This window comes from Nuphar pumila, chromosome 16, assembly GCF_984573655.1.
Source record: "Nuphar pumila chromosome 16, dmNupPumi1.hap1.1, whole genome shotgun sequence".
Classification (NCBI taxonomy): Eukaryota; Viridiplantae; Streptophyta; class Magnoliopsida; order Nymphaeales; family Nymphaeaceae; genus Nuphar; species Nuphar pumila.
Genome location: NC_143264.1, coordinates 16,543,781 through 16,556,048, shown reverse-complemented (window position 1 = coordinate 16,556,048; position 12,268 = coordinate 16,543,781).

Here is a 12,268-nt window from a genome sequence, read left to right as displayed (position 1 = left end):
GAGCATAGAAGCTAGAAACAGGTCGTGATGCCAACTGAAGAACCTAAGGTGAACATGATGACCAGAGCTTTTAAGGGCAAGGGACAAAAACCAAAATCTGTAATGAAAAACCTGTTTAAACCTAAGGCCAAAATCCAAAAAAAGGCAAAGAACAAACCGTGCTGGATCTGTGGGCAAGTTGGGCACTGGGCTAAGGAATGTCCTTTCAAGAAAGCCAAAGCTCATGGGACCACAGATGGAACGCCTCAAGTCAACATGGTGACTGAGGTCGTTGGGACCAGTACTGAGTATGTTTGTGTTAACCCGCAAATCTATCACGTTTATGAGCCAACTGAGTGGCTAGTTGACACTGGGGCTAATGTACATGTTTGTGCTGATAAGTCTGTCTTTGTCTCATACCAGACTGCTACAGGCAGATCCGTGACTATGGGCAATTCAACGGCTGCAAAGGTGTTAGGGATTGGACGCGTGAATCTGAAGTTTCCTTCAAGACGAGTTCTGTCTTTACACAGAGTGCACCACGTGCTTGTAGTTAGAAGGAACATTCTAAGTGGTTCATGTCTTGTTAGAGAGGGTTATGAATTCAACTTTAAGTGTAATAAAGTTGTCATTTTACATTCTGGAACATTTATTCACAAGGGGTATTTAGATGATGGTTTGTTTAAACTTCATGTTGAACATGTTTTCAGTGATAAATTAGAAAATGATGTTTCTTTTTATTCATTGTCTAATGTTGCATATAACATAAAATCATCTGATTTGTGGCATAATAGATTAGGTCATGTGAATTTCAATTCTGTGAAATGCATGATGAACTTGAAAATGATTTCTAATCATTCCATTGATAAAACTAAAAAATATGAAATTTGTGTGCAATCAAAACAAGGTAGGAAACCATTCCATACGATTGTTAGAGATTCTGAAATATTGGATCTGGAGCACACAGATATTTGTGAGTTTAACAGAGTGTTAACCAGAAATCATAAAAAGTATTTTATCACTTTTATAGATGATGACACTAAATACTGTTATGTGTATCTGCTAAAATCAAAAGATGAAGCTTTTGTTAAGTTTCTTATTTTTAAGAACGAAACAAAAAGACAATCTAGTAGAAAAACTGAAAAGATTAAGGTCTGATAGAGGGGGAAAATATACCTCTAACAAATTCAATAAATATTGCAAATCTGTTGGCATAGTTTATGAGTTTATTGCTTCATATTCTCCTCAATCTAATAGGATTGCAGAAAGAAAGAATAGAACCCTATCTGACATGATAAATGCTCTACTTGGGAGTTCTGAATTACCTACCTATATGTGGGAGATGCTCTGAATACGGCTTGCCATATTCTGAATAGAGTTTCTCAAAAGCATAAGGACAATAGCCCTTTTGAACTCTGGAGAAATAGGAAATCGAGCTTGAAATACCTTAAAGTGTGGGGGTGCCTTGCAAAGGTACTTGTCCCAGAGCACAACAAGAAGAAGCTCGGTCCTAAAATAGTAGATGATGTCTTTTTGGGTTATGTAGAGAACAACTATGCCTACAAGTTCTTAGTAATTAAGTCTGAGATATCTGGCATAAATGTAAACTCTATTGTTGAGTTTCGATAAGCTACATTCTTTGAGGATGTATTTCCCATGAAAGTTGGTGTACCTCAGGATCTTTCTTCTTTAGATATACCTTCAACTTCTAGTTCCATTCCTAAACATGTGGAAATGATGACAAATGTAGGGGTAAAACCATCTTGTTCTCATCCCAGACCCATTGAGTCTGAGGAAGTGGTTGAACCTAGAAGAAGTAAGAGACCACAAATTACCAAGGATTTGGGAAGTGATTTTATCACTTACCTTATCGAGGATGATCCTCCCACTTTCTGAGATGCAATGGCTTCACCTGAAGCAATGCATTGAAAAAAAGCCATAAAGAGTGAAATGGACTCCATTGTCTCTAATGACACTTGGGAACTAGTTGACCTCCATCGTGGTAGTTCCACTATTGGGTGCAAATGAATCTTTAAGAAGAAGTTGAAATCAGATGGATCCATTGACAAGTACAAGGCAAGACTGGTTGCCAAGGGGTTAAAAAAAAAAGAGTGAATAAATTATTTTTATACCTATTCTTTGGTTACCCGAATGACCACTATTAGGGTGATTATTGCACTGACTTTCATTCATGATCTCTCTGTCTATCAAATGGACGTGAAGACCGCTTTCTTGCATAATGATCTTAAAGAAGAGATCTATATGAATCAACCTGAGGGTTATGTGGCTCCTGGTAATGAAAACAAAGTTTGTAGACTTGTTAAGTCATTATATGGACTAAAAGAAGTCCCTAAACAATGGCATGAGAAGTTTGATAATATTATTTTATCATTTGACTTTGTTGTCAATGAATCTGATAAGTATGTTTATTGCAAAGTTAAAAGTGATGGTTGTATTATTTTATGCCTATATGTAGATGATATTCTATTGTTTGGTTCCAATATGAGAATTGTGAATAAGATAAAGTCGTTTCTCAGTAGTAAGTTTGATATGAGTGTTGCAAATATGATCTTAGGATTAAAGCTGACTCGTTCAGCTGAAGAGATAGTCATTTCTCAATTTCACATTGTTGAGAAAGTACTTGAGAAATTTGGCTATAACAAAAAAAGATCTGTAACAACTCCATATGACCCTTCTATTCCTCTTCATAAGAATACGACTGGTATTCCTGTGTCTCAATTAATGTATTCTCAGATTATTGGAAGTTTGAGGTATCTAGCAAATTGCACGAGACCAGATATTTCGTTCTCTGTGACAAAATTAAGTAGATACATAAGTTGTCCAAATCACACTCATTGGAAGGCATTGGATATGGTACTTAGGTACCTGAAAGGAATTATTTCATTGAGTTTGCATTACAAGAGTTTCTTTGCAGTTCTTGAGGGATATAGTGATGCAAGCTGGATAGCCATGAATTTTGAGAGTTATGGCGTGACAGGGTATGTATTTACCTTGGGTGGTGGCGCAGTCGCCTGGAGATAAGTAAAACAGACCATCTTGTCTTAGTCTACTTTTGAGGCTGAATTATGTGCTTTAGATATCACAGGATTGTAAGGTGAATGGTTAAAAGGATTTCTTGAGGAACTTCCTTTAATGTGCAAACCAATTCTTGCGATATTTGTGCATTGTGGCAATATGGCCATAATTGCAAAGATTAAAAGCACAAAATATAACAAAAAATAGAGGAGACACATCCAAGTCAGAATAAAATCTGTAAGGGAACTGATGTCTCAATTAGTGGTTGTTGTGGACTATGTTGGATCCAAAGAGAACACAACTGATCCATTAACGAAAAGACTAGATAAGTCTTTGGTCCTCAAATCCAGAGAGGGGATGAGACTGAAACCCATCAGTAATTCATCTACAGTAACAAAACCCATCTAAGTAGAGATCCCACAAAGTAGGTTCAATGTGGTAATAATAAGCTGTAGGGTGAACTGGATAACACCTTATTTATGAGATACTATGTATCTGTGTTTGTTCCCCTGATTACTCTGAAAAGGTGCTGTAGCTGCAAGTTAAGGAAGAGTTAAAACTCTGAATGAGTTCAAAGCCTTATAAATGAGATGTTAGCAGTGCATCTCTGGAGAAGCCCACCTATGTGAGTGTGACTGTGTGACCGCAGTTTAAGGAATCGGGTTATTCCTGAAGTCACTCATGAAACAGGATTCGGGCGCATGGCCTTTTACGCACCGCCTCTAAAGATTACAATCAGAACCTTTATCGTGTTGTTGTTAATGGACACTCCTACACCAAAGGTTCGAGTTCAAGACTTCAGTTCACTTCGTTCCTGTGGGGGTAAAGTTAGTCAACTAAGGTAGTGGTTCAAACCGGAAGGTACCATTACTGAAAGCATGATATGTCCTGCTGCAGATTGTCTCATCTTGCATCTTGGTTTCCTCCCGTTTTATTATTTGAATTTGTGGGGGAATGTTAGGTGTAAGAAGGGTGGGGAGAGAGAATTCAAAAGAAGAAACGTGGGCTGTTTTGGTAAAGTTTGATTTTGATGACGTGGAATAGTCCCATATTGACGGTGTTTGAGTTCGTTGTAGGATTTATAAACCACATGTAAACTCTTGCACTTGTTCGTGAGAACAAGAGGTTGGGATGACTACCACACACACACGCGCACGCCCGCCCATCCTGCCGTGCCGAGCTGAGCCAAGCCGGGCTCGGGTCGGGCTCGGGCTCGGGCTCGGGCTCGGGCTCGGGCTCGGGCTCGGGCTCGGATTTGGGTAATTGGCCCTTTAGGGCCATATCCAATCAAGACCAAAGTATCTTTTTGCTCAAAGTTTCTGTGGATATTTGGATTCTTTAATGGGTTATGAGAAATGACAACGGGTCACAACTCCTCGTAGTCTGTGTCCATTAAAGAGTCTTGTCTCTTCAGATTCTATAATGGATATCGACTCTTCAAAATCCGTTAATGGGCCTCGACACCTCGGATTCCGTAACGGGCTCCATCCACGTTTCATAACCGTTCGTGGGTTATAAAAGCGTGGTTAGGGCTGGGGTTAATCAGATCCTAGATGCACATAATTCTGAAGAAAGGCTCTGTGGTTTTCTCTTTCCCTGTTGCTCTCTCCCTTTTTCTTGAGTTATCCCGAAAGGGGTTTTTCTGCAACCTCGGTTCGTAGATGTTGTTTTCGAAGGACAATCCGTTAGAGTGCACCGTTCTGATCGTCGAGACTATTATATCCTGGGGGAAGGACGCCGGACCCTGTTTGCACTGTATGTGGGAGAAAATCTTCTCTAAGGGGGATACTTTCGTACGCCTTAGCCTTTTTACACAGTATTACCATGATTTTCTTATTTTTATTGTGTTCTGTGCATATGTTTGTGCTTATGCTGTTGTCTAGATTTTGGTTTTATACGAAAACCGTCATGCTTGCTCCCTGTTCTTGTTTCGATCGACTGTCAATCATGATTTCAATACTACTGTATTTCTTGCTTTATGTCATGATGTTGATTGTGAAACGGTGTGATCTGAAAAACGATCCAACAGGCATGCAATTGATGAGGTATGTAGCAGTAAGAATACATTCTCTCCAAAATGAAAATGGTAGATTGGCCCTCAAAACACAATGCTTATGCATTTCAAAAAGATCATGCTTATGCTCCACACTATCGTTTTGTTGGGGGTACCAACACAAGTGGGTTGATGGTCAATCCCATTTTTGTGTCATTTGAGATAAAAGATCAGAACCATTGCCAGTGTCAATTTTTTTGACTTGATTAAACTGGGCCTTGACCATAACATAGGATTTCTTTAAAAATTATTATGTTTCTGGCTTGAGCTTCATGAAATACACCTATGTACAACGAGAACAATAATTGACAATGGTAAGAAAATAATGTACACATGTGTATAATGGTGTAGCATATCCACCCTATATATTGCAATGAATCAATTTAAAAGATGAGGCACTCCTACTAATGCCAACAGAAAAAGGTAAACATGTTTGTTTTGCCCAGTAACAACCATCAAACAAAAGTTCATAACAAAAGGAAATAACAATGTCCAATTCAGTGAAATGAAGAAACAGATCTTCGGATCGGATGTCCAAGTCGCGAATGCCATACATCAGGAGTGGGATGAGTAAAGATTTGTAGAACCTATCATGCATTTTACCTGCTCAAATCAGCCTCCTTGTTGAAAGGTCCTAAAAAGCATAAAAAGTTGAGAAGAAATGCATCGATTGGGTTAGTTTGCTGTTGGAAAGGAGATTATACTGAAGTTTTGGAATGCAAAGAACATTAGATAACTTGAGATTTGGTGACATGCAAGTGTCACGTGTGAGAGATGGTCATGTCTTGACAGTTTGGGAGTTTGACAAGTTTCAATATGGGAACGGTTTAGACATTGGTTAGAAGCTAGAGATGGAGAATAGTTATTTGTCACACTTGTATCAATAGTCCACGAATGAGAAGGACTAGAAACGGTTTGAGAGATTACTCACAAGGTTAGCTGATGCCACATTCGATTCCACATTGCTGAAAGAGTGGAACTGCTTGATTTGCTGCTCACTTAGTCTCGAACCTTGTTGTTCAACATCATTAGTGACTGTGTTTAAATCATTTGATTTAGTCGAGTCATCAACTTTAGATGTGTGGTTATAAGGAAATCCATGTAAAACATAACACTTGGACTTGTAGAAGCTTGATGCAGTGCTAGCAATGAGTCTGTTCATGATTTTTTCTTGGATTTCGATAATTCTTGGATTGAATGGATTCGAAGGACCTGAGTTGTTTTTCAAGAAGCTTGGTTTGTTTTTCAAAGGTGGTGTTGATTGGTTGCAGCAACCTTTGTTTCTCCTGTTGATGCACAATGGAATACACCTTACTAATGCTCGGCAAGGGTTCGATGGCCAAGATCTGATTGTATGACTTTGAGTCCCATCAGGAATTGTAATGTCTTTTCTTCTTGTTGGCAGTTGATGAGCTCCTTGAATGCACCTTCCGTGCGCTTTGACATGAAAGAATAGGACCCCAACTCACACCTACAAGGCCTTAAGACCAGTAAAATAATTGACCTAGGATTGGAAATCATTTTCTTTAACAGAAATATAGGGGTAGCATTACCTTGAGAAAATCTTTCTTCAAAGTCCACCCAGGCATCCCTCACAAAATTGATGTATATGAAAATATTATCAATGTCTTTCACCAATGAGTTGAGCAACCATGCACTTGGATTGTCCGAGTGGTGTAAGAAGTATGGTGAAGTGGATGACATCTCTCCTTGTGGAGGCTATTATTAGTCGAATGTTTACTATTATTGTTGGACATGATGGGCGAAAGGAAAAAAGAATGATAATGGAATGAAGAAAGAAAAGAAAAGAAAAGAAATTGAAGATGTTTTACAATGGCTTTGATACTATGTGAAGAATCAACAAGAGATGAACAAGTTTGCTTCTCTATGTATTAATTCTCAACTGAACGTATGAAAATATATACAATGAGGAAGGAATATCGACATTTCTGGTTATCCCTGATTGTAGGAATCCATGAGGTCTAAAATTGTTGTACAGATTGTTACAAGTAAATCAAATCGGTAAACAAATGGGTGTTGGGTCAGATGTGAAGAGTAAAACAAGGCACAAGATAGAATATAAAAAGCAGAGCATTAAATGTAAAAATACTCAAAACTAATATTTCATTTCCACACCCAAAAGACAAGACTCAATTACATTATATAGAAAAACATCCGAAGATACGTTAGCCACAATTGTAAAATCTACAAATTTTTTTGGATAATTTTTTAAAATAACAAAGGGTTATCCTGGTATTTTTTTGGATAATTAACTCGCAGTTTATTATCGATGATATTTTAGATTTTATCAGGTCATTTGACAATTATTTTAAGACCTGCAAGGTTTTTAAAACATATTTAAATTTGGATATCGATGGAAGATCCACAAGGATCAACCCCTATGAAATCCAATTCAAAATGTGCAATTGGAACACCCAAGATCCACAGGGTCTCAAAGATAATTGAGTTTAGACCCAAGGAGAGACATCCAAATACATAAACGAATGTGATCAAAATTCAGATCCATTCAATTAGACCCAATCCAAGTTAACAGTAAACTTTGAATTTTGAATCTAGGAAGAAATCCAGGTTACTCAAACTCTAGGATTGGGATTGAGATCCATTAGGTGGATCCAATCTTAAAGCAGGTTGGATCTAGAAGAGATCCAAAGTATTAAATACACCAGGTTTGAAATTGGGTCCGTTTAAGCGACCAATTCTAAAATAAACGATATATATATATATATATATATATATATATATATATATATATATATATATATATATATATATATATATATATATATGTATGTATAGGGTTGGATCCAAGGTCCAAGTGAGACCCGAAATGGGTCTCATTTAAAAACCATAAAGGGTGGGTGCATTTAGACCCAACCCACTATGCCCCTTAAGTACCTAGTTTGGGTTGGATCCAACCCAAACCAAAAGCATCCACCAAACCATCCTCTCACTCAACTACCCGGTTTGGGTTCGACACGTAAGGATCCCACCCCAAACCACTCTAAGCCCCTTTTATACCCGGTTTGCGTTGGATCCATAAGAATCCAACCCAAACCAAAAGGCACCCATCGCTATCTATAACCCCCCCTCGGTATTTTTTTTAACTCGACACCCTCTCTCTCTGCTTTCTTCTTCCCCTTCTCTTCTCACTCTCTCACCCTCTCGGTTCATCCCCCCTCGGCGTGCACACTTCACACACACCACCACCACTATCTCCACCTCCGGTGAGCCCATCCCACCGGTGGTGCTCCTTGTCGGAGCCTCCTTCCCCAACCATTTCCCTCTCTCTACGTGTTTCTGCTGAGCCACCTAAGGTGAGGCTCCTCCACCCCATGCTTCTTTTTTTCCTTCTGAGTTTTGATGCCCAACAACCATTAACGCTGCCACCTGCGTGTGGCAGGTGGCCGGAGGTCCTCCTCTCCCTAGTTTGTGGCTGGCACAGCCCAGCCATTGTCAAACCTGCACCTCTGGGGCCGGAGGCCACCCTGCGCCAAGGGTGCCACCGCTTCGGGTTGGGATTAGGCTCGACTCATTCCAGCCCTCCAACCCAATTCTTGCTTCTTCCTCCTCTGATTGGCTGAAGGGCAGGCGCAACCTCCTCCCCCGCATCCCTCGCCTTCTCCCCGGAGGCCAGTCGAGTCTCCCTTACCACACCCCCCTCTTTGCCGCTCGGCTCGAACTCAACCGAGCCCAGCTCCGTCGAGCCCCAACCAAGCCCTGCTTCCCCCTTCTTTGGTTGGTGCTCGGTTTGAGCTTAACCAATCCTAGTTCGGTTGAGTCCCAACTGCGCCTTGTTCAACCAAGACCAGTTGGGTTGAGTCAAGCTCGGTTAACCCAACCAAGCCTCGGCTCAGCTCACTCGAGCTGAGTCTGGATCGATTAAACGAACCGAGCCCAGCTCAGTTAAACACAACTGAGCCTGGCTCAACTCTGCCAAGCCAAGGCCGGCTTTGTCCTGTTAACCTGAGCTCAGGTTCGGTCCTATTGACACGAGCTCAGTTCGGGTTCGGCCCTGGTGCCTCCCATGGCCGCCACTGCCAGGAAAGTTAAACAAATCTTTTTTTTCGTTGCCACTTTCACCAGATCGCGTCTCGGCCCAAGCCTAGTGCTGCCGTATCAGTTCTCATTTAACGAACATGCATAAAGCACTAAAGTCACGTGCATATGCTCATTCCCGTACCTTCAAGATACATATCGAGGCACAGGCAAGCCTCCGTCTACGCTCGGATTCAGCGAAGGATCACTTATTTTCTAAGGTAGAAAAAATACATGTGATGACCATATTTGTACGGCCTTGATATATATATATATAATGCAGTTTTGTTTATATTTGCTTTATTTAAATTACACATGTATTTATTAACAATGGCATTTATAAGCATGATGTTTTATTTAAATTATGTGTGCATCTATTTATGTACGTAGTTTTGCGTATGCTTGTTTTATTTAAATTATGCATGCATTTATTTATGATGGCATTTATGCAGACATTGCTTTATTTAAATTATGTGTGCATCTATTTATGTTTGCAGTTTTGTGTACACTTGTTTCATTTAAATTATGTGTGATTTACTTACATACGCACACTTTTATATGCATACACATGCTTTAATTTACTTTTTAAAAGTTCATGTATGAGATTTTTCTGTTCGCATGCATCATACATTTTTAAATGTCAGACTTTATGAAACATTAATCTGCGTAGTTTGAACTTTAAAAGTTATTAAAAAAGAATAAGTTTGATACGCAACTAAATCTATTTTTGAACATGCAAATATGAGACTTCGATTATGTAGACTTTAATTACACGTACATCAAGTTCTCTGATATTCATCTAGGAACAACTTAGATTCACCTCGACTTGAGGTTTGGGAAATGATTTTTTATTGCGATAATTTTTTAGAATACTCTTGTTGGTTTTCAAATACAAAAGTGTTGCTCTTTTTGAAAACCGGGTTGATTAACATCACTGTTGTACTACAAGACATGCGAGACATGCCTGTATACTGATGAAGGAGTTGAGGTTTATGGCAAACCTTGCAGTACAATGATGCACTATACTATGAATGAGTTAAAGTTTATGACAAACCTTAGGGTGCAACAATGCACTGTATTAAAAAAAAATATATGCACATAAAAATCTGATATTGCTTTTACAAGATGCTCAATCAGTTTAAAAGACCAGAGTGTAGTGAATAAATTACAAAAAAAATACAAACTTGAGAACCTACCTAGAATGGGTAGATGATGCTTACAAAAAGGAGGCATATGCAAATATGGTAAATCTTCTTAATAATAGAGGACCCAATAACCCATTCACACCTAATGCCTATCTGGAAAGGATAGTGGGTACAAGCTTCGATGGATAAATTGTTAACAACTATGCTCCACGACTAGCAATGACTCAACGTTCTCAATGATTGAAATTAGGGGACAAAGTTACTAATTATTGTCCTAGGTGGTAGACCCCACAACTTTTGCAGAAGTTAGGATGCATCATCGTTTGTCTCGACCTATGAAAAATTATTTTTTGGTAGCTATACCGTGCCCTTTGAAGTAGGTTTAGTTAGTCATTTGGGGTATCAAATTATATGAAATAATAAACTTTTGAATGGTCTCAATTTGTATCTACAAATTCATCATGTGAGTACCTACAGGTAGAATAATAGCAAAACAAAGATCTGATATTCACATTGCTAATCAGAATGAAAATGATGCCTCGCTTATACAAATTTGTGGATCGTACAATTACATGTGTTACAACATTATCAATACAACTTATACACATTTGTTTACCTTGACTATTTGTCATACGTGCATTAGTTCAATACAACTATGTAACATTGTTATACCTATTAGGCTTTCATAAGTTTGACCCTTTTTATGGGATTCAGGTGATGAGTGAACCGCTACTACAGGCTACAGCCCAGTTCTTCACCCCCCCCGCTCCGCGTATGGATGGCCATGATCTGATTGTATGACTTTGAGTCCCATCAGGAGATGTAAGGCCTTTTCTTCTTGTTGGCAGTTGATGAGCTCCTTGAATGCACCTTACGTGCGCTTTGACATGAAAGAATAGGACCCCAACTCACACCTACAAGGCCTTAAGATCAGTAAAATAATTGACCTAGGATTGGAAATCATTTTCTTTAACAGAAATATAAGGGTAGCATTACCTTGAGAAAATCTTTCTTCAAAGTCCACCCAGGCATCCCTCACAAAATTGATGTATATGAAAATATTAGCAATGTCTTTCACCAATGAGTTGAGCTACCATGCACTTGGATTGTCCGAGTGGTGTAATAAGTATCGTGAAGTGGATGCCATCTCTCCTTTTAGAGGCTATTATTAGTCGAATGTTTACTATTATTGTTGGACATGATGGGCGAAAGGAAAAAAGAATGATAATGGAATGAAGAAAGAAAAGAAAAGAAAAGAAAAGAAAAGAAATTGAAGATGTTTCACAATGGCTTTGATACTATGTGAAGAATCAACAAGAGATGAATAAGTTTACTTTTCTATGTATTAATTCTCAACTGAACGTATAAAAAAATATACAATGAGGAAGGAATATTGACATTTCTGGTTATCTCTAATTGTAGGAATCCATGAGGTCTAAAATTGTTGTACAGATTGTTACAAGTAAATCAAATCGGTAAACAAATGGGTGTTGGGTCAGATGTGAAGTGTAAAACAAGGCACAAGATAGAATATAAAAAATAGAGCATTAAATGTAAAAATACTCAAAACTAATATTTCATTTCCACACCCAAAAGACAAGACTCAATTTCATTATATAGAAAAACATCCGAAGATACGTTAGCCACAATTGTAAAATCTACAATTTTTTTGGATAATTAACTCGCAGTTTATTATCGATAATATTTTAGATTTTATCAGGTCATTTGACAATTATTTTAAGACCTGAAAGGTTTTTAAAACGTATTTAAATTTGGATATCGATGGAAGATCCACAAGGATCAACCCCTATGAAATCCAATTCAAAATGTGCAATTGGAACACCCAAGATCGACAGGGTCTCAAAGATAATTGAGTTTAGACCCAAGGAGAGAGATCCAAATACATAAACGAATGTGATCAAAGCCATTGTCAACCCTGCACCTCTGGAGCCTGAGGCCACCCTTCGCCAAGGGTGCCCCCGCTTCGTGTTGGGATTGA